The following is a 4,223-nucleotide window of genomic DNA, read 5'->3' on the forward strand; positions in this document are numbered from 1 at the left end:
ACTAAGAGAGAACCAAGGAAACATTTCAATATTTAAATTTCTTAAACTTGTTTTATTTGTTTCATTATCTTTTGTAATGTTCATCATAAATAATAAGAACAAAAGAAAAAAGTAGTAGTAGTAATAACATAATATGAACAACAACAGCAACAACATCATAATAATAATAATAATAATAATAATAATAATAATAATAATAATAATAATAATAATAATAGTAATAGTAATAAAGCAACAAAATACTAATTTTTATTCCTAAAATAGTCACAAGGTCTTGAATTTGAGGAATGAATGTAGCCAACAAAATCTACTCAGTATTTTACTGGTATTATCTTTATTGAAAAAGCTATCCTTGACAGGATTTGAACTCAGGATATAAAGAAACCTAACAATTTTGCCACTCTAAGAATTATATAATGATTCTTTCTACTGTAGGCAAAAGGCCTGAAATTTGGCAGGAGTAGGGTTAGTCAATTACATTGACCCCAATGCTCAATTGGTACTTGTTTTATCAACTCTAAAAGGATAAAAGGCAAAGCTGACCTCGGTATGATTTGAATTCAGAGCATAAAGTTAGAATAAATAATTTTTTTTATGAAAAGTAATTTCCTAATAACAATTGTTTTAAATTTTAGCACAATTACATCAATTTTAGAAGGAGAGTGTTAGTCGGTTACATCAATCCCTATCCTTGATTGGTACTTTACTTTATCAACCCCAAAAGGGTGAAAGACAAAGTTGATCTCAGCAGGATTTGAAATCAGAATGTAAAGCATTAGAAATGTCTCTCTAAGCTTTTTGAGCCAATACACTAATGGTTCTGTTAGTTCATTGCCTTAAAAAATATTATAATAGATACAATAAACAGCCATAACAAAAATGTTAACAATAATGATTTTAAAATTATATGTAACTACAAAAATTATGTTTTTCTCCTGTGAGCTAAACAAAGTTTGATGCAGTTGACTAAATCATCCCTAATATATTACTAGTGGTAGTCTGTGTTGCTAGATTGCAATCAAGGTAACACTACATTCTCTGTTTCTTTCAATTTCATCAAAAGACAAGAGGCTGAAGTGTGCATTAAATTCTTCACTCAATATGACAAATGGACATAAAGAACTCTTCTAATATATCTGTAGTGTGACAGATCTTTCCTGTCTCACTACATATTACTGGTATTGTTTTGTCAACCATGAATAGATAAAAGATTAAGTTCAGTCTTAACAGAATTTTTAATCTTTTAACATTTAAACCAGGCATATCTAACCAAAGTATTCTACCTGTTTTAAGTTCAAGTGGAAGTGCATAGCTTAGTGGTTAGCATGTTAGACTTATGATTGTAAGATTGTGGTTTCGATTCCTGGACTGGGAAACATGTGTTCTTGAGCAAAACATTTCATTTCACATTGCTCCAGTCCACTCTACTGGCAAAAATAAGTCACACTGTGACGGATTGGTGTCCCGTCCAGGCGGGGAACTTATATGCCATAGAAACTGGGAAACCAGCCCTTATGAGTCTGTATGACTTAGAAGGAACTTTACATTTATGTTCAAACCAACCACATTTGGCATCTCACACCTATTCTACAATGTCATTTTAAAAATAATGACATCATCAAAATCTTAAAGCCATGAGATAATGTATAAAACAATGTGAATAAATAAGCATTGCATTTGACTAAGTAATCTAAATGCTAAACGGTTTATGCAGAACCTTGAAGAATAAGCTAAATACTGTAGGTATTCTCTAACAACAAGGATTTCTCAGATAAGAACAAGGCGTCACATAAATAAAGGAGGGATAATAGTCTATTGACTCAGCCTAGAACTTATATGCCTAGAACTTATTTTTTCAACTCCAAAAAGATGGAATTCAAATGTAATATAATCTGAATATGAACTCCAAAACTAAAAATTGAATCTAAATAGTTAAGGGGCACTCATTAATTTCCTATGTTGGTATAAAGGTACAAAAATTATAATAGTGTAGTCTGCAAATTATTTTACAAACTTTTATGAGCAAAAGGCAAAATGCCCCCCTTCCCCCTCCCCCAATTAGATTTCAATAATACTGTTGATAATAATAATAATAAGAAGAAGAAGAAAAATGTAATTACAATGTAAATAAATGATTAGAATCATAAACACTGGAAACAAACAAACAACAACAACCACAACAAATAATTATGGATTAGCTAAATATCTGCAGCATGCCATTGACAGTATGCTGTAAAGAGGATAAACAAGTGCATGGCAGGAGGGTAAAGTGTGAAGGGACAAAGGGAATAGGTCACAAATTATTATTGACGGGTGAAATTATCAACATTGGTACCAGTGAGTTATAGATTCTAGATGGTCAAGCAATTTATAACACAAAACATTGACAAAGCTAACACATCACCCTCTTTCTAAAATACACACTACAAATGAATACTAATATGACATGACAACATGCCATATCATAAAGAAGATGTGATGGAAGATGAAAGTGGTTGACAGGTAGCAAATGACAAAGACAAGATGCTGCTGCATTGAACAACATAACAATGATATATATTTCCAGCAAGCTTGTTGCTTTGAGATGGGTGAGTATGTAAATGAACACAAGGCTTTTTTTTTTTTTTACTTTTGTAATTTTCCAAGGGGTATGTGTACATTTGAACACATGCACATGTGTATTGTATATGTCAGGTTGGGGGACTTGACTTAAGAAATAAAGAAGTGAATAAAGTGATATACAAGAATTTTTGAGTGTAGTAAGAAGAAACGCATGATGAAATTATAATAGTTAAGAAGAAACGGCATGCATTCATGTGATAAAGTGTGTATGTATGGGTAAATGTATATGCATGTGTGCACGTATGTGTATCTGTGGTGGGGTATGTGTGAGCAAAATTTTAAAATAAAATGAACGTAACAACTATATGACACATAACATGAATTTATATGTGCATCTTTTATTCTTGTGAAATTCTAAGTTCTAATAGAAAAATTAGATGAATGAGGAGCAAAATAAAACCTTTTTTATTTTTGATTATAATGCTGTGTGTTTTTAGTACTGGGTCTATTTCATGATTACTTAGTGAAATGGAAAGATATTTAGGATTCAAGAACAAAAGAATCCAATGTAAAAAATGTGTAGTGTTTGGCAACAGTCCAATGGTGTGGAATAACTCAGATAAGAATTAAGAATTATAGAATGTGGAGTGAAGTCATTAAAAAAAGTGTACATAACATAAAGAATAAAAGATAATTCATTTAACATGAAAAAAACCCACAGCTTAAATGTGATTTTAAAAATATTAAACTCAATAAAAGATATTCTGCTCTTGTTACTAAAACTGTTACCTATTTAGCTCTGGTTCATGTAATTAGGTTGCAAAACTTTAAAACAACAAATGAGAGATCAAGTTATTTTTTAGTTCTAAAACTAAGAGGACCAGTTGTTAAATATCTTGACTGATGCAAAAAGCATGTTTCTCATTTTCTAGAATTCCAGATAGATAGATGATGGATTAGATTTAATAATTGTCTTCTCTCTAAACCAAAGAAGATTAAATTATCTTGGAATAGCAAAATCCTTGAATTAAAGAATTGCAAACAACAATTCATTCTTTATCCTTTATATTTGTATTTCTCAGTTATGGACCAATATTTTGGATCTTTTTCTGTATCCTGGCTTGTGTATTCTATGAAAGGGCTTGTTGCATTGCAGTGTACCTAAGATTAAATAAGTTTCCCAATCAATAATTTATACATTGTATATTGTTTTCATCTGCTGCAGAATTTCAGGGACAGTAAGGGAGAGAAAGAAGAGAGAGAGAGAGAATAAAAGAAGGAAAGGGGAGAAGAAGACAGAAAGAAATGCACTGTTTGGTGAGATGGCTCAAAACATCTGATGAGATATTGATCTAATATTCAAATGATACCATATTTTCCCCACACCCTAGCAATTACAGATCGATGTATATTTGTTTGGCTGATAGCTCTTCTGTACGTGATGTATTGTTTTGTTTTGTTATTATTTATCCAATATGCACAGTGGTGCTGTGCATAGCATGGGAGTGGTGGATAAAACTTTCTAAGTGAAAGAAGCATGCTACAAAATACTAACAAATTCCTGATTGCAACAAGGACAATTCAAAGCCAATAATTAGAGAATGGTGCCATTTTTTTTTTCTTGCATTTATAGCATGCTTTGATTTTTTTTTTTTTTTTTT

At 31.0% G+C, this 4,223-nt stretch overlaps 1 protein-coding gene across 9 annotated transcripts in view; it reads right to left on the reverse strand.

The window, feature by feature from the left end:
* Positions 1 to 4,223, reverse strand: part of LOC106882502 (bone morphogenetic protein 1) — a 987,136-nt gene that overhangs the window by 293,513 nt on the left and 689,400 nt on the right. The gene's annotated exons all lie outside the window — the stretch shown is intronic.

This window comes from Octopus bimaculoides, chromosome 4, assembly GCF_001194135.2.
Source record: "Octopus bimaculoides isolate UCB-OBI-ISO-001 chromosome 4, ASM119413v2, whole genome shotgun sequence".
Classification (NCBI taxonomy): Eukaryota; Metazoa; Mollusca; class Cephalopoda; order Octopoda; family Octopodidae; genus Octopus; species Octopus bimaculoides.